This window comes from Emys orbicularis, chromosome 9 (assembly GCF_028017835.1).
Source record: "Emys orbicularis isolate rEmyOrb1 chromosome 9, rEmyOrb1.hap1, whole genome shotgun sequence".
Lineage (NCBI taxonomy): Eukaryota > Metazoa > Chordata > Testudines > Emydidae > Emys > Emys orbicularis.
The window spans coordinates 68,896,691-68,919,214 of NC_088691.1; the positions used below are offsets into that span (position 1 = coordinate 68,896,691).

Below are 22,524 nucleotides of genomic sequence, written 5' to 3' on the forward strand. Positions count from 1 at the left end.
TGTAGACCAGACCTTACGCTGCACTAAGAGTGCCATTGTGTGGTTGAGTTTAATCCCACTTCCCAACAAGGTGGATTGATATAAATCAAAGTGATTTAAATCACCAAGCAGGAAACTTTACTTTAAATCATCAAATTGAATTATGTTTTGAATTTGTACTTTTAACATAACGGCCATACTGGATCAGACCAAAGGTCCATCTAGCCCAGTATACTGTCTTCCGACACTGGCCAATGCCAGGTGCCCCAGAAGGAATGAACAGAACAGATAATCAAGTGATCCATTCCCTGTCGCCCATTCCCAGCTTCTGGCAAACAGAGGCTAGGGACACTATCCCTGTCCATCCTGGCTAATAGCCATTGATGGACCTATCCTCCATGAATTTATCTAGTTCTTTTTTTGAATCCTGTTATAGTCTTGGCCTTCACAACATCCTCTGGCAAAGAGTTCCACAGGTTGACTGTGTGTTGTGCGAAGAAATACTTTTGTTTGTTTTAAACCTGCTGCCTATTAATTTCGTTTGGTGACCCCTAGTTCTTGTATTATGAGAAGGAGTAAATAGCAATTCCTTATTTACTTTCTCTACACCAGTCATGAGTTTATAGACCTCGGTCATATCCCCCCTTAGTTGTCTCTTTTCCATGCTGAAAAGTCCCAGTCTTATTAATCTCGCCTCATACGTAAGCCGTTCCATACCCCTAATAATTTTTGTTGCCCTTTTCTGAACCCTTTCCAATTTCAATATATCTTTTTTTGAGATTGGGCAACCACATCTGCACGCAATAGTCAAGATGTGGGTGTACCATGGATTTATTTAGAGGCAACATGATATTTTCTGTCCTACTATCTATCCCTTTCTTAATGATTCCCAACATTCTGTTCGCTTTTTTGACTGCCGCTGCATATTGAGTTGATGTTTTCAGAGAACTATCCACAATGACTCCAAGATCTCTTCTTGAGTGGTAACAGCTAATTTAGACCCCATCATTTTATATGTATAATTGGGATTATGTTTTCCAATGTACATTTAATGTTCCAATGTACATTTATCAACATTAAATTTCATCTGCCATTTTGTTGCCCAGTCACCCAGTTTTGAGCGATCCTTTTGTAGCTCTTTGCAGTGTGCCTGGGACTTAACTATGTTGAGTAGTTTTGTATCATTTGCAAAATTTGCCACCTAACTGTTTACCCCTTTTCGCAGATCATTTATGAATATGTTGACTAGGACTGGTCCCAGTACAGACCCTGGGGGATCCCACTATTTACCTCTCTCCATTCTGAAAACTGACCATTTATACCTGCCTTTTGTTTCCTATCTTTTAACCAGTTACCAATCCATGAGAGGACCTTCCCTCTTATACCATCACAGCTTACTTTGCTTAAGAGCCTTTGGTGAGGGACCTTGTCAACGGCTTTCTAAAAATCTAAGTACACTACATCCACTGGATCCTCCTTGTCCACATGCTTGTTGAGCCCCTCAAAGAATTCTAATAGATTGGTGAGGCATGATTTGCCTTTGCAAACACCATGTTGACTCTTCCCCAACAACTTATGTTCAACTATATGTCTGACAGTATTGTTCTTTATTATAGTTTCAACCAGTTTGTCTGGTACTGAAGTCAGGCTTACTGTCCTGTAATTGCCGGGATCACCTCTGGAGCCCTTTTTAAAAATTGGTGTCACGTTAACTATCTTCCAGTCATTTGGTACAGAAGCTGATTTAAATGATAGGTTACAGACTACAGTTAGTAGTTCAGTACAGTTTGAGTTCCTTCAGAATGCTTTGGTGAATACCATCTAGCCCTGTTAACTTATTACTGGTTAATTTATCAATTTGTTCCAAAACCACCTCTAATGAAACCCCAATCTGGCCCCACTGATTGTTTAGCAGGCTTCCTGCTTCTGATGTACTTACATTTTTTTTTTGCTATTACTTTTTGAGTCTTTGGCTAGTTCTTCAAATTCTTTTTTGGCCTTTCTAATTATATTTTTACACTTCATTTGCCAGAATTTATGCTCCTTTCTGTTTCCCTCACTAGGATTTAACTTCCACTTTTTAAATGATGCCTTTTTGCCTCTCACTGCTTCTTTTACTTTTGTTTAGCCATGGTGGCACTTTTTTGGTTCTCTTATTATGTTTTTTAATTTATACATTTAAGTTGAGCCTCTATTATGGTGTCTTTACAAAGTTTCCATGCATCTTGCATGAGATTTCACTTTTGGCACTTTTAATTTCTTTTTAACTACCCTCCTCATTTTTGCGTAGTTCCCCTTTCTGAAATTAAGTGCTACAGTGTTGGGCTGCTGTGGTGTTTTCCCTGCCACAGGGATGTTAAATTTAATTATATTATGGTCGCTATTACCAAGCGGTCCAGCTATATTCACTTCTTGGACCAGATCCTGTGCTCCACTTAGGACTAAATCAAGAATTGCCTCTCCTCTTGTTGGTTCCAGGACCAGCTGCTCCAAGAAGCAGTCATTTAAGGTGTCAAGAAACTTTATCTCTGCATCCCGTCCTGAGGTGATATGTACCCAGTCAATATGGGGATAGTTGAAATCCCCCATTATTATTGAGTTTTTTATTTTAGTAGCCTCTCTCATCTCCCTGCACATTTCACAGTCACTATCACCATCCTGGTCAGGTGGTCAGTAATATATCCCTACTTCTATATTCTTATTATTAGAGCATGGAATTACTATCCATAGAGATTCTGTGGTACAGTTTGGTTCATTTAAGATTTTTACTTCATTTGATTCTACGCTTTTCCTTCACATATAATGCCACTCCCCCACCAGCATGACCTGTTCTGTCCTGCCGATATATTTTGTTCCCTGGTATTACTGTGTCTCATTGATTATCCTCATTCCATCAAGTTTCTGTGATGCCTGTTATATCAATATCCTCATTTAATATGAGGCACTCTAGTTCACCCATCTTATTATTTAGACTTCTAGCATTGGTATATAAGCACTTTAAAAACGTGTCCATTTTTAGCGGTCTGCCATTACATGATGTAATCGAATGGGACTCTTTTTCATTTGACTGTTTCAGATCAGATTCTACCTGTATTTTATCATTTTCCATCCTCTCCTCCTTACTAGGACATAGAGAATCTCCATTAATAGATCCTCCCCTTAGAGGGATGCTTCTGTCCGAACCACGTTCTCTTCCGCACCTGTCAGCCTTCCCCCAGCCCTTAGTTTAAAAACTGCTCTACGACCTTTTTAATTTTAAGTGCCAGCAATCTGGTTTCCTTTTTAGCTATTTTCCTGAAGAAAGATTGATTCTTGTTGGTTGGTAACCATTAAAACATACTGTAAAGGCTACATTTACAACTAAATGTAGCCTTTACACTAAATTTGCTGTTTCTTTTTGGTAACCAGGAGGATACGCTATATCTCTCTCCATTTATTTAGATCCTTAACGTCTACAATTTTTATTATGTTAGAAAATGGTGAATGATGCATTTCTTGTTTACTAGATTAATTTTTTTGCTTATTGTTTTCATGAAACTCTATCTGGGTGGAAATTCAAATTCAATTAAGAATGCACAAAACCAGGCTTTTACTTTATTTTTTTAAATTAACTAAATGTGCTGGATGCATAAGAAAAAAAACATAAAAATTTTATCAAAACATGTTTTGCATTTAAAACTAACTGATCTATTAAACAAAAGAAGTATGATTTGTAGTTAGTGAATTGAGATGATTGCTTCTGGTCATTATATCCTTCAAGGATTTAGAACTAGTACTGTACATCATATTGTCTCTCACTAGTGGAAGAGGAAAACAAGCACTCCTGCTTTTTCTGCTCCCAATTGGTTTCTTAAATTTCAATGAACCAATCATTGAACTGAGCTAGTTGAATAAACTGAAATGAAGAAAATTATATTCTCTCTGTACCTGGAAAACACGTTACTATTGTCAAAAGCTGATTTAGTGTAATGCCGACAGACCCCAGTCGGTGGGCGGGATTGAACCTGGGACCTCTGGAGCTTAGTGCATGAGCCTCTACCATGAGCTAAAAGCCAACTGGCTGTTATCTAAGGCTGTAGAGCAGACTCATTAATTGCTCTCTCTCTAAATGGTCTCACTGCCACTAGATGGGACAGTACACCACACCCAGAACATGTGTGGGTTACATACTTCCCCTAGCCGAGGAACCACGTCCCCAGCTTCAGAGACTTCCCAGTTGAAATCCCAGACGAGCCCCCACTTGTAACGCCAACAGACCCTGGTCGTTGGCAGGCAGGATTGAACCAGGGACCTCTGGAGATTAGTGCATGAGCTTCTGCCGCATGAGCTAAAAGCCAACTGCTTGTAGAGCAGACTCATTTTATCTCTCTTTCTCTCTAAGTGATCTCCGTGCCATTAGATGGGACAGAACCCCACACCCAGGAGGTGTGTGGGTTACATTAGCACTTCAGCAAACTCTGGTTCAAGGTGCTTAGCCAGTGACACCCACCAGTTCAGTGGTTTGATTTTCTTTAAAACTTTGGCAGCAAACATGTACTGCTTTAACATATTAATTTAAATAATTTTAATAAGTTTAGACCTTAACATAGATTTTTTTTTTTTAAATCATCTATTTTTATCAACCTTGCTTCCAGAGTGGAGTAAGCAGTCAGTTTAATGAAATTTGAGCTGACCATGGATTTGTTCTTGTCTACACTTGGAGGTCAACACAGGTTCAGCTGAACAAATTGATCGAATGGTGTTGTTTGTACACATAGGAAATCTCTCACTTGTTTTGTATGGTGTAAGTTCAAGGAGACCAACCAAAGTGGAACATAATAAAAGTATATAAAATAATATAGAGAAAGTAGATCCAGGGCTTCTGTTCTCCCTGTCTCATAACACAACACCCAGGGGCCATTTAATTAAATTTATAGATAGCAAATTTAGATCTGGTAAAAGGAAATACTTTTTCATGAGTCATTAGCACATTGAACTCATTGCTACAGGAAGTTGAGGCCAAAAACTAAGGAATATTTAATAAGAGATTGGACACATATATTGATGATATAACTTTGGATACTTGGTAACATTTTGGAAGGAATATTACACCTTATGTTTCAGGGCTTAAGCCAGTCTCTAGTGATTAAAAATTAGGATAAGAGCCTATATAGAGACCATGTTATCCCACAATTACCTGCTGCATGGTTCTTATATCAGAGTCCAGTGGTTAGCCCACTAGCCTACCAGTTAGGTGACCTTAGTTCAGTTCCCTACTTTACCACAAACTTCCATTGTGACCTTGGTCAAATTACTTAGCTTCCCAGTGCGTCAGTTCCCCATCTGTAATATGGGATTAATAATACTTACATACCTTACTGGGTGTTATGAGGATTAAACCCATTAAAAATTGTGAAGCACTTGAGATCTATTGAACAAAAGTGCTATATAAGAGCTAGGTATTATTCACTGAATCATATGGAATAGATGACTGGATGGACTTGGGATCGGATCCAGTATGGGAGTTTGTATGTCCCTATGGGTGCATTTGTTTCTGTTATTGTGTCTAGTAGTTCTTCTGATAGTAAAAACTGTCTGTGCCCTTTCTACACAAGAGCGAGAAATTTTCTAGTGCAGCTGGCGTACATGAAGGTTCCAAAACCAGCTTAATCACTGGAGTGTGAGTAAAAGTCAAACTGCCAGGCTGGGTTTTCTGGTCACGTAAAACCACTTTATTTTCTTGTAATCAATACATTCATAAAAAAACAGAGAATGAAACCCTGAAGTTTAGAAATGTTGATTGAATGATTGTTTTGTTGCCGAACAAATTGTTCTATTTCCTTGGTTAGAGGATCTGCACTTTACTTTCACGCAGAAATATATTAAAAGCTCTGATAAACACTTAATACTCAGATTTATTTATATTTGTTTTCTTGACAATTGTTTGGTGCTAGCTTTTGGTATTCCCATGATGATTCTACCAGTCCCACTCTTTCATTGCCTCTTTCTGTATGAGATCTGCTGGAGTTAGAAATGGCTTCATTGGCACCTGCAGAAGTTGATTGGGCTGAATCATGAAAGTAGGGATCATGAGATAAGTGCTGTTTTTAGTGTGTGTGTGTGTGTGTGTTTTTTAATTTTAATATTAAGAAAATTATAGTTGATTGCTGAAATACACATGCAGGTACAGACATTAATCTTGCATCAAAATAAGTAAATATAATTGTTCTGTAAATGTCCTCAATTAGCAGAATATCTGTGCAAGACTTGTTTTAATGTCTTTAGGAAAAACAAGTTTGAAGTGCGTAGTAACTTTGTCATTTGTATGTACCTTTTCCAATGTAAACTAATAATTTCACACACATGCACACGGTGCTGGGGAGGGGTGGAAAGTCTTCTAACTATGTATTTAGTTCAGATCTTACAATGAGAAAGTAGGGGTGGAGGAGGGTGCAGAGAAATATTTCCATTGTGAGGACCAGGTTATCGAGTTGGCAGGGATTGTGAAAACCAGGTAGCTTCTTGACTTTCTCAATGGTAGCTACAACAGACTTTCCTGCCCTTCAGAGCGAACTCCCCTTACTGAAGGGGTTTTAATAAATCTTAATAACCTATGTATGGTCAGATAGAATTGTTTAAAGCATTTATTGTTGATTGGAAGTGACTGGCAGTCTTCCTACTTCCTAAGCTTGATGATAGCTTAGGGTATGTTGCAACACTGATAGAAGCATCAAGACTGTAAACAACAGAAGATTTGTCCTAAACTCACTCAATTTGGGGAATTAATTTTAAAGCGGTGTTTAATGTTTTATTGAGGTCGTGAAGAGTTTTTCTGTGTTTCAGTGAGGCATTTATTACCCTCATCGGCTTCTGAAATCACTGTCTCTATTTGTAATTTGTTAATGGAGGCACTGCGCAGAGCACAAGCCATGAGGATGAGAGAGAGAAATCGGGGTTTCTGTACATAAAGGACCTGGGAGCTAATGACAGCATTCTAGAAATTACAGGGAAATGATTGAGGGGATGGGGAGGAGGGCGCTAGGACTCCTCGGTAAAAAGTGAGGGGTCTGAAGAGAATTGGATAAACCTTAGCCCCAGCGCAACTTTCAGCAACGTGCAAGAAAGACCAACTGCCTTTGTCTGGGTCACAGGTTGGGTGGGGGCCAGGCACAGGAGGGAAGCGGGCGCATGTGAACGCGTCACAAAGCAGATTTTCCGTTGCTACGGCGACGCTGCCCGGCTTAGAGCCGCTTTTAACCCCGATCTCCGTTACATGAATGGCAGTTGTAGGAGCTGCCTGCCAGACTTCGCGGGGTGTGTGGGGGAACGCGAGTGGGCTCCTCGGGAGAGGGCCGCAGGTAAGGTCAGTGGCTGAGGCGCACAGACCGTTAAAGCGATTGCAGGGTAAAAGATCGTTGGGGAGCCGAGGAACGGTGGGAAAAGGGGGGCCGGGGTTCAGTTACCCCCTCTAGCGGTGGAGAGAAGCGTGGTTTGACGCCCGCTGCCGGTTTCTAGTTCCGAGGTCTGCTCTGCTCCTTGCCTTCAATTTCCTTTCACTTCTCTAAGGCTGTGCTTGCGGCAGAATTCAGGAAACCGGACCCTGTGCCCGGGCCATCATTTAAGGACAGTGACTAAATACTTTCTCCCATTTCCTGGGGAGAAGATTTTGCTGTGTGTCTCAGTGAAATGTTTTGACTTTTAGTTTTTTTTAAATAAGAAAACATTTTTTAAACAAGTTCTAGTTTTCAGGTCTTTTTAAAAAATACATGTTTTAGTTCATATTTCAAGACTGGGCATCAGTCCAGACCTGGTTATTTTGAAGAAAAGATTCTTTCCATAGGACATCCATCATACTAGAGGCCCTTTTTACCTCATTGTATTTAGAGCAATTACCCTGGTAAAATGTAGCCTGATAGTCACCTTTGTATCTGTTTCCTCCTTATATGTACTGACTGGAAAATAGAGAGCATATGAGAATTTTACCATAAAGACAATAAACTGTGAGCTAAGCAAGAATATATTTTAAGTCCAAAAAGAGGAATTTAAAACCAGGAATTAAACTAACAAATTTTGAAAAGTTCAGTAAAACAGTAAATTTCACTGCATGTTGGTTGAAATTGGTTGGTTGGTCTAAGAATCGCATTAGCAAATGTGATGGTGGTTATACCTTAAAACACTGGAAAAGTATACCCAATGCAGTTTGCTTTCCCGCTCTCTTCCCCCCCCCCCAAAAAAAACTTAAGCTGCTGACAGGTGACAACAATCATCTCAAAATGTCAAACTCAATTTTTTCAAGTGTCTGTCCACTTAGAATAATAGTTTCCAAGTATTAAAACATGGTGCTGAAACTTCGTAATGTGGTTACTCTTAATATGTGAATTTAATAATCAGGCTTAAGTAAAACAGGTTTGAGTGAAGTATCAAAGTAATTATGAATTAAAAATGGTGTTTCTAATATAAATCATGACTTAAATAGTATATTTTGTCTATCACCTCTTGGTAATAGTTGCTGGAAATCAATTAAGAGATGTTTTGGCTAGCAGCTAGAATGGGGGATTTCGGCTGAAAAATAGTAGAATGAAATGCTGCAATAGGTCACTACTTAAAGGGGGCAGTGAAAATGAAGGTGAAAACTAGTAGAGACAAACTTTTTTACATTTAAATTTGTGTATTACAAGTGTTATATTGACTTGGGTACCTTGGTTAATTATTTAAAAATAGATCTAGGTGAATAAATCAAAAATTTATTCAAATGCTCTTTCAAATAAAACCTATATTCTCAACCCCTTTTCTTTGTTTTCTGTGAACATTCATAAAAAGCAAATTAATTTTTGTTCGCAAGGTTCACTGAATTTGAAAATGTTATGAATATTCATGCAAATATATATTGGAACCAAAATTGTACTTGTGTGGCCATCTTGAAATCTTTCTGTGGGTTTGTGTTAGGTCATCTAATAAGGATAGAGAAACAAAACTATGAGTTAGGTAACCAGTGATACATCTAGAACATTGAGTACTTTCAGCAAACAGTAAGCCACCCATAAGCTGAAATTCTTTTGTACAAAATAATTATTTCCACAGATATGGATAATGAACTAATCTGTAACAGTGTTTACAGTTGATTCACAAACAGGGAAAATGTCTACATTTGCTGACTAAATTAATTACAAATTTAAAGTCTAAAGCAAGGATCAATATTTACCTCAAGGGATAATAAATAAAAACTTCATGTTTACTGAAACAGTAATTATGCATATATTATGTTACAAACTCTTCCTCTGCAGTAGCTGGAAATATTTCCTTAGTGTCCATGGACTGAAATGCAGCAATATAGATAATTCTAAAAGATGGGGTGAAATGAAAGATTTGAGGGGGAATATAAAAAAGCTAATTGATTGTCAAGGAGCCAGTGAGGCAGTAATGTGCATGCATATGGTTAATATTCCAATTCTCTTGACTCCCATGACTTTGTAGGTGACCATGAACTATGAGTATTTTTATTACATTACAATGGGTTTTATGAACTCAGATTTTGTGGGGCAGGTTTCTTGAAGAGTGAAGTAACATAGCATGGATGAACTGAGTACTTTACATTTGTATTCAAGTCATATTAGAAGTATACCTTTTTTACATGCACACCTGTGAAATGTACTTGATGTCCTGATTTTGAAAACATGGTCCTTCAAGTAATTTTCTTTTTCTTTTTTTTAAATGCATTTTAAAAGGTTTATTCTGCTTAAAAAGAAGAGGGGAGAACTCCTTTTGATTTTAGTCTGTCAATGTGAAATTGCATAATTTCTAACTGTTGATGTAGTGTGTAGGCAACGTCTTCAGTAATTACACCTACTTCATCATTGTTCTGTATCTCTGTATCCATTTTACCCCAGGGTAAAGGGGGTGTAAAATGCTTCCAAGTCAGCCTGGTAGTGTTTCTCTCTCACTCTGTCCTGTCTGAACAACTACATTAGATGCAGGACAATGGTGAAAAATCTCCATGTTTCTTGAGCCTGTTCTACACTTAAGTTTTGCCGGCAGAGCTATGTCAGTTATGGGTGAGATTCCCCTCTCTTCCCCAACGTAGCTATGCTCGCTTATACTGGCAAAACTCCTTTTGCTGGTATTGTTTATTTTGTTTGGGGAACTGGTGTAAATTGTACCAGCAAAAGGAGTCTGCTATAGGATTTTCTTTAAAAGTTCTCAGGATAAAGTACTGAAGAGGAGGGGATACAAATTTTACTGTCTAAGGCTCTCGCTACTTTTTGGTGACAAAAAAAAGATTCAAGTAACTGGGATTTCATTGTTCTAGTTCTTTAAAACAGTTGAATGAAACTTATTATCCCACAGAAGTGTAGCATTCACTCCGAATGAATTCAGAATTCCCTCACAATTTTCTTAGCCAGTGCTCAGCTTTTTTGTTACCATTCATCCTTGATTTCCCCCCCCCCTTCTCCCCCCCCAGGTTATGCTTAAAAACAACCAACCTTCATCATTATTTCTGTGGTGATTCCACCTAAGGACCTGCATGAAGCATCAGGACCTCATTGTAATAGGCACCATGCAAAGGAACACCAAGAGCCTTTGAGAGTTCATTGCCTGTAATTTGCAACTCAGCTGAATCATCTTGACCCTGTGGCATTGTCATGTCCCAATAGACTCACCAAAACTGATGCTAGAGTAGAGAAACATTAGAATTGAGAAGAATCTGAGTTATAGTAAAAATAGAATAAACTTTCAGCATAGTTGTCTTAAACTATTTTAAAAAATAAGTTCAATGACACTTGTAACTTGTTAAGCAGAGAAAAGTAGGCCTTGGTTTGGAGACTGCAGTCCATGTGACTTAATTTGAAATTAAAAAAAAAAAAAAAAAAGTACAGTCAGATTCTTGAGAAAAGCATCACTGTCTTCATGATTCTTCAAGTCTCTCTGTAGAATTGATTGTAATCTAGGATTTCCTTGGTCTCTTATTACACACACTGCAATTGTACATTTCATTTTGTATTGCCATTGTGTTATCACATCTGGCAATTAGCATATTGAGTCAAACAAGACAATGATATGGTATTTTTAATACTTTTGTTTTTACCCAGGTACAACTTCTACTAGTAAATCTTCTTGCTAAATTTTGAAAAAAATCTGATTACTCAATTCCTATTGTTATGTAACATATGTATCGTTGCTTGGAAAATTACAAATCTTAAGCTACAGAAGTGATTTGGGTGAAAGTACAACAGTTACAGTATATTATACTTTTATAATTGCCTTATTTAATTGGGATTTTTCTTCTGTAGATTTCACCACACTTGCCTGTGACCGCTCCTGTGGGATAAGCTGAGACTGAAGCATCCAGCAGTGGCTTTCACATCTTTACCTGCCACGATGAAAAGTTGCATAAGGTTTCTTTTTTTTTTTTTTTTGACACTCATTTATTCTACTGTAGTTGTTGTCACAAGATTCATAGACTTTAAGGTCAGAAGGGACCATTATGATCTTCTAGTCTGACCTCCTGCACAATGCAGGCCACAGAATCTTACCCACCCACTCCAGTAACAAACCCCTGATCTATGTCTCAGCTATTGAAGTCGTCAACTTGTGGTTTAAAGACTTCAAGGTGCAGAGAATCCTCCAGCAAGTGACCCGTGCCCCACTCTGCAGAGGAAGGCGAAAAACCCCCAGGGCCTCTGCCAATCTGCCCTGGAGGAAAATTCCTTCCCGACCCCAAATATGGCGATCAGCTAAACCCTGAGCATGTGGGCAGGACTCACCAGCCAGACACCCAGGAAAGAATTCTCTGTAGTAACTCAGATCCCACCCTATCTAGTGTCCCATCACAGGCCATTGGGCATATTTACCGCTAATAGTCAAAGATCAATTAATTGCCAAAATTAGGCTATCCCATCATACCACCCCCTCCATAAACTTATCAAGCTTAGTCGTGAAGCCAGATATGTCTTTTGCCCCCACTGCTTCCCTTGGAAGGCTGTTCCAGAACTTCACTCCTCTGATGGTTAGAAACCTTCATCTAATTTCAAGTCTAAACTTCCTGACTGCCAGTTTATATCCATTTGTTCTTGTGTCTACTTTGGTACTGAGCTTAAATAATTCCTCTCCCTCCCTGGTATTTATCCCTCTGATATATTTATAGAGAGTAATCATATCTCCCCTCAGCCTTCTTTTGGTTAGGCTAAACAAGCCAAGCACTTTGAGTCTCCTTTCATAAGACAGGTTTTCCATTCCTCGGATCATCCTAGTAGCTCTTCTTTGTATCTCTTCCAGTTTGAATTCATCCTTCTTAAACATGGGAGACCAGAACTGCACACAGTATTCCAGATGAGGTCTCACCAGTCAGTGTCTTGTATAACGGTACTAACACCTCCTTATCTCTACTGGAAATACCTCGCCTGATGCATCCCAAGACTGCATTAGCTTTTTTCACAGCCATATCACATTGGCGGCTCATAGTCATCCTGTGATCAACCAATACTCCGAGGTCCTCCTCCTCTGTTACTTCCAAGTGATGCGTCCCCAGTTTAAAACAAAAATTCTTGTTATTAATCCCTAAATGCATGACCTTGCACTTTTCACTATTAAATTTCATCCTATTACTCCAGTTTACAAGGTCATCCAGATCTTCCTGTAAGATATCCCAGTCTCTCTCTGTATTGGCAATACCTCCCAGCTTTGTGTCATCCGCAAACTTTATTAGCACATTCCCACTTTTTGTGCCAAGGTCAGTAATAAAACTATTAAATAAGATTGGTTTCAAAACCGATCCCCGAGGAACTCCACTAGTAACCTCCTTCCAGCCTGACAGTTCACCTTTCAGTATGACCCGTTGTAGTCTCCCCTTTAACCAGTTCCTTATCCACCTTTCAATTTTCATATTGATCCCCATCTTTTCCACTTTAGCTAATAATTCCCATTGTGGAACCGTATCAAATGCCTTACTGAAATCGAGGTAAATTAGATCCACTGCGTTTCCTTTGTCTAAAAAATCTGTTACCTTCTCAAAGAAGGAGATCAGGTTGGTTTGGCACGATCGACCTTTTGTAAAACCATGTTGTATTTTGTCCCAATTACCATTGACCTCAATGTCCTTAACTACTTTCTCCTTCAAAATTTTTTCCAAGACCTTGCATACTACAGATGTCAAATTAACAGGCCTGTAGTTACCTGGATCACTTTTTTTTCCTTTCTTAAAAATCGGAATTATGTTAGCAATTCTCCAGTCATACGGTACAGCCCCCGAGTTTATAGATTCATTAAAAATTCTTGCTAATGGGCTTGCAATTTCATGTGCCAGTTCCTTTAATATTCTTGGATGAAGATTATCTGGGGCCCCTGATTTAGTCCTATTAAGCTGTTCGAGTTTGGCATCTACCTCCATATCCTCATTCCCATTTGTCATCCTACCATTATCCCTAAGCTCCTCATTAAAGACTGAGGCAAAGTATTTGTTTAGATATTGGGTTATGCCTAAATTATCCTTAACCTCCACTCCATCCTCAGTGTTTAGCGGTCCCACTTTTCTTTGTTTTCTTATTTATATGGCTATAGAAACTTTTACTATTGGTTTTAATTCCCTTTGCAAGGTCCAACTCTACATGGCTTTTAGCCTTTCTCACTTTATCCCTGCATGTTCTAATTTCAATAAGGTAGCTTTCCTTGCTGATCCCTCCCATCTTCCACTCCTTGTAGGCTTTCTGCTTTTTCTTAATCACCTCTCTCAGATGCTTGCTCATCCAGCTTGGTCTACAACTCATAAGCAGGAGTTTTTTCCCCTTTCTTGGGATGCAGGCTTCTATTAGTTTCTGCAACATTGACCTGAAGTAAATCCAGGCCTCCTCCACCTTTAGATCCACAAGTTCTTCAGTCTAATCCACTTTCCTAACTAATTTCCTTAATTTTTTAAAGTTAGCCCTTTTGAAATCAAAAATCCTAGTCACAGATCTATTTTTATTTATCCTTCCATTTAGTTTGAACTGAATTAGCTCATGATCACTTGACCCAAGATAAGCAGATCAGTTAGTAAACACATTTTTGTAAGGATTCCTTTCTTTCCCACATCACAAAAGTTTACTTTTGAAAGTAAAGGGTAGAATAGTATTAGCATGGTAAGTACATCACCAGGTCAAATCACAGATTAGTCTAAGAAGGAAGGATCAGTGCTGGAAACTGCCAGTCCCATTTCCCCAAGATCCAGAATAAATATGCCTGACTTGGAGGACTGAAGGAGAGAACAAAGAGGATTTCTTGTTTTCTCCCTCTCACACTTCAGTACTACTCCAACAAAAAAGTATCATGTACAACTATATAGTGATTGTGTGCATGTGCACATAAACAGACTTATCTCTAACTTTTCTGCAGTGTTCTTGCATTGATTAGTAGCATATTTTCCTCAAAGATTTTAACTAATGCTGCTGAGCTATCTTGCATCTCGTACTTAATAAACAGGATCTGATTCCAGAAATAGTTCTACCACTCCAGGACCAATATGGCTTCTTGTTACTCCAAAGCCAAATGTTTGGAACCAGTCCTACAGAAAATGGGAGAGTCTGACTTGCATTTGACCTTCATATTCAGCAACTGCTGACTATTTATTTAGTTACATTTTCCTACTTTGAATTTCTGGAATATCTCATATTAAAGGGTCACTAACATGTAGTTCATATTCAAAAATTAATGTTATATAGAACAAATTAATCTACAAACATTTGTATCCATGAAAATATTTTATTCATTTTTTAAAATGTCTGAGTATTTTTTGTAGAGAGGATTTAAAAAAAAAAATCTACTGGGAGGGACAGTGATTTTTCTGTAAAAATAACAATTTATACCTCTGGTTGGCTGCATTGAGATAAGAATCATATTCATATAAGAAGTGCTGAGTCTACGCATAAAAAGATGTTTGTTTTTTTGTAATTGCTAGCCTTAGAAACTCAACTTGGCCTCTTCACAGTGAAGCTGGATTCTTTCCTTCTCCCACATCATTATCAGTAATAAAGAACCTACAAGCGTTTGGAGTCTCCTGAAAAAATGTCCTTACATGCTTGTTTGAAGATGGGGCAGTGCTCTGTGCACTGATCGTCTTTCAGAGTCTTGGTATCCCACAAACTGGTTTTGATTCAAATGAACAGTTAAGACCATCACACTATGAATAAATTATCAAGAAGGAATAGGCCCATATCTCCTCTAGCTGACAGTTTATCAGTTCTGAGATTTGATTGTGTTCTGTAAGGCTCTCTTAATTGCCATTAACCTGGCAAGAAGGGGAGCTGGCTCAATAACATACCCACATGAGTGGTCCCTGGGTTGGAGAAAACAGTTCAGATATGTTTCCAGTGGAAAAAAAACAAATATCTGTTTGCTTTACCTATAAATATGACTATCTGCTCAAGAATCACTGTCCATCAATGGCTATTAGCCCTAGCCTTTGTTTGCCAGAAGCTGGGAATGAGTGACAGGGGATGGATCACTTGATGATTACCTGTTCTGTTCATTTCCTCTGGGACACCTGGCACTGGCCACTGTCAGAAGACAGGATACTGGGCTAGATGGACCTTTGATCTGATCCAGTAGGGCCATTCTTGTGTTCTTATGGTTCATACATGCTTTCTTCAGTCACAAGGTGGATGTTGCAGGAGTAGTTGACAGGGGGCTTTCCCTTGTTCCCTCTGGTAGCTTCATTGACATTTTTTTCCTCAGGAGACAGAGGGCCCATGGTCTGTATGGCTAAGGCAAATGTACATCTGTTGGGGATGGTGTTAATCCCATTGTACTGAAAATGTTGCCATGTTTAATCATGCAGAACCAGTGCATCTACTTAATTCCCTGCCTATAATCCCTTTTCTTGTCAGTGTGGGAGACAAACTACTGATTAAAAACAAACAAGGAGTGAAAATGTGTTGAGGGGTTGTTTTTTTCCCCCCTCACCCACCTTTCAGCCATGCAAGGAAGGAGAGAGAATTTCTGTTGCCAACAAAAGTTCCTTCTGTCACAGTTTATCTTCTGCAAGAATTTCCATCCTACAAATGAGGTCATTTTATTATGACTACTAAAATATACTTCCCTCCTTCCTTCAGAAAGGAACTATGGCTTCTTTCATTCTCTCTTGGAAGTTATCAAATTGGAGTGGTAGTATCCCATTGTACACACACACTTTCTCTTTCTCTCTCTCTTTCTCTCAATGCTGACTGCCAAATTACCAAAAGTGGATGCAGTAGTAGTTGCCCTTGTTAAGCATTGTGTCATCCCCTAGAAGTTTGTAAGGGTAAAACAGTTGAAGCTCTATTGGCCTATGCAGCAACCATCTGCTTTGCAAAAGCTATTCTACTGTTTTTTCCTCTTTTGAATTATATCCGTGCTATAGCATTTTGTAAATGCAAAATTACTTTTACACATTTAATTTTCATAGCACCCTTTTGGCATAGGCAATTGAAAGTAGTGTTATCCTCATTTTACTGAAGGAGAAACTGAAGTAAAGAGATTAAGTAGGGCTGTCAAGCAATTAAAATAATTAATCGTGCTTAATTGTGCAAATAAAAAAATTAATTGCGATTAATCAGACTGTTAAACAATACTAGAATACTATTTATTTAAATATTTTTGGATATTTTTTACATTTTCAAATATATTGATGTCAATTATAACAGAATACAAAGTGTACAATGCTCACTTTATATTTTTGATTACAAGTATTTGCACTGTAAAAAAACCAAAGAAATAGTATTTCAGTTCCTCATAAAAGTACAATAGTGCAATCTCTATCGTGAAAGCACAACTTACAAATGTAGATTTTTTTTTTATGTAACTGCACTCAAAAACAAAACAATGTCAAACTTCAGAGCCTACAAATCCACTAAGTCTGACTTCTTGTTCAGCCAGTCGCTCAGACAAACAAGTTTGTTTACATTTGCAGGAGATAATGCTGCCCGCTTGTTTACAATGTCACCTGAACGTGAGAACATATGTTTGCATAGCATAGTTGTAGCTGGCGTTGCAAGATATTTACATGCCAGATGTGCAAAAGATTCATATGTCCCTTCATGATTCAACCACCATTCCAGAAGTCAGGCCTCAGCTCAAGTCGAGCGGTGCAGCCCATCCCATGCTTTGCCTGCAACCCCGGATAGCGGTGCAGGCCCTAGCCAGCTTCAGATGCCGTCGACACCCAAAGCTCTTAGAGCAGCTCAAGAGATCCTTACGCTCCCGGTGCTGCCAACACTGGCTCTTGCGGTATCCCAGTCTCTGGGTAAACCTGCGTTGGGACATAGGCGTGTGTCCCCGCCTAAGCGGTACTGATCCCCATCGAGAGGGATGTCCCGCCAGTGTTTGTCCACTGGAAGCCGTCACGCCTCAGGACTGGAGAGGCAGGCTCAGCGGAGCCCTCTTTGGTCCCCGCACTGGGGGCACCAATCGAGGGACTCAAGGCATACCTCGCCAGTAGATTGGCGCAGACGCTCTGAGGCACTGATTGGACACCAAGGACTGCCGATTACTGGGCTGTCATTGCCTGTCTCCTAGGACGAGGTCTCCCTACTCAGGACGATCCTTCTGGCAACCAGCCCGTAGTAGCTCCCGGTCCTGTTCGACATACCAGCTGAGTAGCGTGAGGTGTGGATCGCTAGGTATCCAACGCAGATCCGCCAAACGTCATTGCTCCCCGAGAGCCTGACCAAGACAGTCTCACTCGGACAGGTCGACTTCAGGACGCAGTGACCAGCATGAGTTGGACAAGAGCCACCACTCAGCCCAATCCTGCTTGCCAGGTACTGACTGCTCCACTGGTAGCTTTGGCTCAGAGCAAGGTACCCTGCCTGCAGGACAAGACCCGGTACCAGCAGTGCCGTCTACATTATTGGCACCGAAACCTGTCCTATGGCCCCAAGCGTAGTGGCCGATGCCATGGTATCTGTGGAACCCCTGGGGGTTCACCCAACCTTCCCAGGCTGCTCAATCGGTGTTGGGAGCCTCAGAGAGGCCAGCAGCCTCGGTATCCTGTCCCCCTCCGGTGCTTGAGGCTTTGGGGGGGTAAGACCCCACAAGTCCAGGAGGACCCAGGGGAGCAAGCTGCTGGACCACCAATGGACATGGAGATTCCTGTGGCACTGGCATCGTCCTCATCATTGTTGGACGAGGCTATCATGGGGCCCCCTCATCTAGTTCCTCAGGATGATGCCAAAGCACACCAGGAATTTTTGAAGAGGGTTGCTTTTAACCTGTGGCTTCAGGCAGAGGAATTGGAAGAGCCCTCGGACTCTGTTTGATGTCCTCTGCTCCTCAGCTCCTGCCAGGGTGGTTCTACCCCTTCATGAAGGGTTTCCAAAATCACTAATACCTTGTGGCAGACCCCCTCTTCCCTGGCCCATATCTCTAAAAGGACCGAACGCAAGTACTTTGTGCTGACCAAAGGGCACAAGTACTTGTACTCCCACCCAGCCCCTAATTCCCTACTGAAAGGTGGTGGTTAACCACAAGGAGAGGCAAGGACAACCCGGAGCCACCCCCAAAAATAAAGACTTGAGAAGGCTGGATCTCTTTGGACGTAACGTTTATTCATCTTCCAGCCTTCAGCTGCGAGTGGCCAACCCCCAAGCCCTCCTTGGACGATATGACTTTAATAAGTGGCAAGCCATGGCCAAGTTCGAAGAGTTGCTCCCCCGAGGCTTCCAAGAAGGAGTTCCGAGCGATCCTCGATGAGGGCACGATTGCGGCCAGGGCGGCCCTCCAGGAGGCATCGTATGCTGCTGCCTGCACCATGGCTTCTGCTATGTCCATACGGTGAGTCTCTTGGGTGCTCCTCTCTGGGTTGTCCACCGAGGCCCAGTAGTCATTGCAGGGCCTGCCTTTCGATGGCGGAGCCCTATTTGCGGAGCAAACAAGACAGCAAGTTGCATGGCCTCAAGGACTCCTGCACCACCTTGAAAACCTTGGGTCTCTATGTCCCAGCCCCGGCACGTAAGCAGTTCAAACTGCAGCAGCCTCAGGGCCAGGAGAGCCAGCTTCAGCAGGGCCAGCCCCATAAACGAGCCAAGGGTTACAAGCACCACCCAAGCCACCCGCCTCCATCCTCAGCCCAGTCGGGCTCAACCCGTAATAAGCAGGTTGCCACGCGGTCGTTTTGAGGGCGACCTACCAGACTATTCCCCGGATCCATCTTTCCCAGTGTTCTCCGACCACCTTTCCCCTTTCCTCCTGGCGTGGACCGCTATAACTTCGGACCGCTGGGTCCTCAGCACAGTGAAATAGGGTTATATCCTCCAGTTCCTTTCTACACCCCTTCCCACCTGCCTTTCCTGTCCCTCTTCAGTGACCCCTCACGAGTCGCCTAGTGCAGGAGGTAAAGGTTACTACAGCTGGGTGCGGTGGAAGAAGTTCCTCTCGAGTACAGAAACAAGGGGCTCTGTTCCTGGTCCTTTTTAATCCCAAAGGCCAAGGGCAGTCTACGGCCCATCCTAGACCTGTGAGACCTCAACAAGTACCTACAGAAGCTAAAGATCTGCACGGTCTCTCTGGCTTCTATTATCCCTCCCTGGATGTGGAAGACTGGTATGCTGCCCTCGACTTGAAGGACGCATACTTCCACATAGTGATCTTTCGAGGACACAGACGCTTCCTCCGGTTTACGGTGGGGCCCCACCGCTACCAGTTTACGGTCCTCCTATTTGGCCTGCCAACAGCACTGAGGGTGTTTACCAAGTGCATGTTGGTGGTGGCAGCTTACCTCAGGTGCCAGGGTATCCAGATCTACCTGTACCTCGATGACTGGCTCATCAAGGTCTCAAGTCCAAAGGAATGTCCCGGTGCTTCAAGCCATGTGCCACTCTCTGGGCCTATTGGTGAATGACAAAAAGTTGACGTTAGTGCCAGTGCAGAGGATAGACTTAATTGGAGCTGTACTTGACTCCATCTGCGCCAGAGCGTTCCTGCCACTGGGAAGGTTCCACATAATGGCAAACCTCATCGCGGAAGTCTCCGCGTTCCCTCTGCCTACAGGCAGGGTTTGCCTGTGCCTGCTGGTCCACATGGAAGTGTGCACTTGTGGTCCACCATGCCAGGCTCCGGATGCGGCCCCTGCAACAATGGCTGGCGACCGTCTATTCCTAGTCCCGAGATACCCCTGGAGAAGATAAGTATTGCTTGGGAATGGTAACTATCTCGCTGAGATGGTGGACCAACCGCAGGACAGTCCTGGAAGAGGTTCCGTTCGACAACCCTCCTCACTCCATCCAGTTGCTGTTGGATGCCTCAGACCTCGGCTGGGGGTCCCTGGAAGAGGCATGGTTACACACAAACGTCGAAGAGCTCTGAGCAGTCCGGCTGGCGTACGGAGTTGTCTTGCCTCACCTGTTGGGCAAGGTGGTATGAGTCCTGACAAACAACAGTTTCGATATTCTACATCAACAGGTAAGGGGGAGCGTGCTTGCCAGCTCTCTGTTAGGAGGTGCTCCGTCTGTGGGACTTCTGAATCAGCCACAAAATCCACCTAGGAGCTTGTCACTTTCCCGGTGTCAGGAATACGCTGGCAGACCAGCTCAGCAGGGACTTCTCCTTTCACCATGAGTGGTCACTCCATACAGAGGTAGCCTGCATGATCTTCCCAAAGGTGGGGAACTCCCCAAGTGGACTTGTTCGCTACCAGACAGAACAGGAAATGCCACCAGTTTTGTTCTCAACAGGGTCTGAGCAAGGACTCCCTCTCAGATGCCTTCCTCCTGTGGTGGTCAGGGAGCCGGATGTATGTGTTCCCTCTGATTCCACTCATCAGCAGGGCCCTAGCAAAGATCAAGAGAGATCAGGAGCAGGTTATCATGTGACATTGCCAGCATTGGTTCGGCATGTTCATGATCCTGTCAGCGGCCCCTCCTTGGACCCTGCCCAACCGACTGGACCTGCCGTCGCAGGACCACCATCAGCTCTTACACCTCAACCTCAGTTCCCTCCACCTCTTGGCATGGATGCTGCGTGGCTGAACCCGGAGGAGCGGACCTGTTCAGGAGGAGTCCAACAGGTCCTCCTGGAAAGTAGGGAGCCCTCAACTAGACTGACTTACCTGGCCAAGTGGATGAGGTATTCCTGCTGGGCGTCCGAATGGGGCAGCTCTCTCCCTCTTGTTCCTTCATATAGGCTGTCCTGAACTACCTGCTTCATTTGAGGAACCAGGGCCTGGCACATTCTTCCATTCGAGTGCATCTTGCGGCCATTTCTGCTTTTCACCCACCGATCCAAGGACAGACTGTTCTCCCATGACATGACGGTCAGATTCTTGAGAGGGCTGGAGAGACTCTTCCCACAGGTGTGGGCTCCCTTCCCCCAGTGGGATCTTAACTTGGTCCTCTCTAGGCTCACTGGCCCGCACTTTGAACTGCTGGGGTCCTGCTCCCTTTCCTATCTGTTATGGAAGGTCATGTTCCTGGTGGTAGTGATGTCAGCGAGACAGGTCTCGGAAATTAAAGCCTTGATCTCATAACCACCGTATACGGTCTTCTACAAAGGTAAGGTTCAGTTGTGGCCCCACCTGGCCTTCTTGCCGAAGGTGGTCTCCACCTTCCATATGAACCAGGACATCTTCCTCCCGGAGTTCTGTCCCAAACTGCACAAGACCACTGAAGAGAGGCATCTTCGCACCCTGGACATCCGGAAGGCCTTGGTGGGTTTTTTTTTTTTTTTTTTTTAAACTTAGAATGTACCAAGCCTTTCCGTAAATCGACTCAACTCTTCATCGCTACAGCTGATAGGATGAAGGGTCATCTGGTGCCCTTGCAGAGGATTTCCAATTGGATCACCTCATGCATAAGGATCTGTTACAGCCTGTTGGGGGTTCCGCATCTGCCAATTGTCAGAGCCCACTTGACGAGAGCCCAGGCATCTTCGGCGGCCTTCCTGGCACACATCCCTATCCAGGACATCTGTAGAGCTGCAACATGATCCTCTATCCGCATGTTTACTGCTCACTATGCCATCACTCAGCAGGTCAGGGACGACGCTGGGTTCGGCAGAGCTATGTTGCAATCTACACATCTGTGAACTCCTATGTTGGCCTCCTCTAGGGGTATTGCTTTGGTGTCATGTAATATAGAATGGACATGAGCAAGCACTCAAAGAAGAAAAGACAGTTACCATTTCCATAACGGTGTTTGAGATGTGTTGCTAATGTCCATTCCATGACACGCCCTCCTTCTCCACTGTCGGCGTTTTCGGCAAGAAGGAACTGAGGGTGTGGGGAGCCAGCGGCAGCCCTTATACTGCACCATGCGGGCACCACTTCAGATGGCGACAGAGCTAGTCCCCTACAGATACTGCCGAGGGAAAAACTTCTGGCACTGGTGCATGTGGCAAGCACACACACCTACTATGCAATGGACATGAGCAACACATCTTGAAGAACACCAGTTATGGAAAAGGTAACTGTCTTTTCTTGGCATCAACATACAAGTTCCTCCACTTTGCTAGTGAAGGAATCTACTCCTGCATAATTTAATCTTGTTAATGCCATAAAATAATGGATAACTTGTGCCAGAAGAATAAAGTTTTTCACTAGGTTTTCAAAACATAAATGAGCATCAGCAA

General features: G+C 42.2%; 1 protein-coding gene across 1 annotated transcript in view; it reads left to right on the plus strand.

Moving 5' to 3' along the window:
• ACSL3 (acyl-CoA synthetase long chain family member 3) overlaps positions 1-22,524 on the plus strand; it is a 109,642-nt gene that overhangs the window by 19,662 nt on the left and 67,456 nt on the right. Inside the window, exon 2 of the mRNA XM_065411367.1 lies at positions 11,247-11,351. The gene's annotated coding sequence lies outside the window, so the exon portion shown is untranslated. The remainder of the gene's footprint in view (positions 1-11,246; positions 11,352-22,524) is intronic.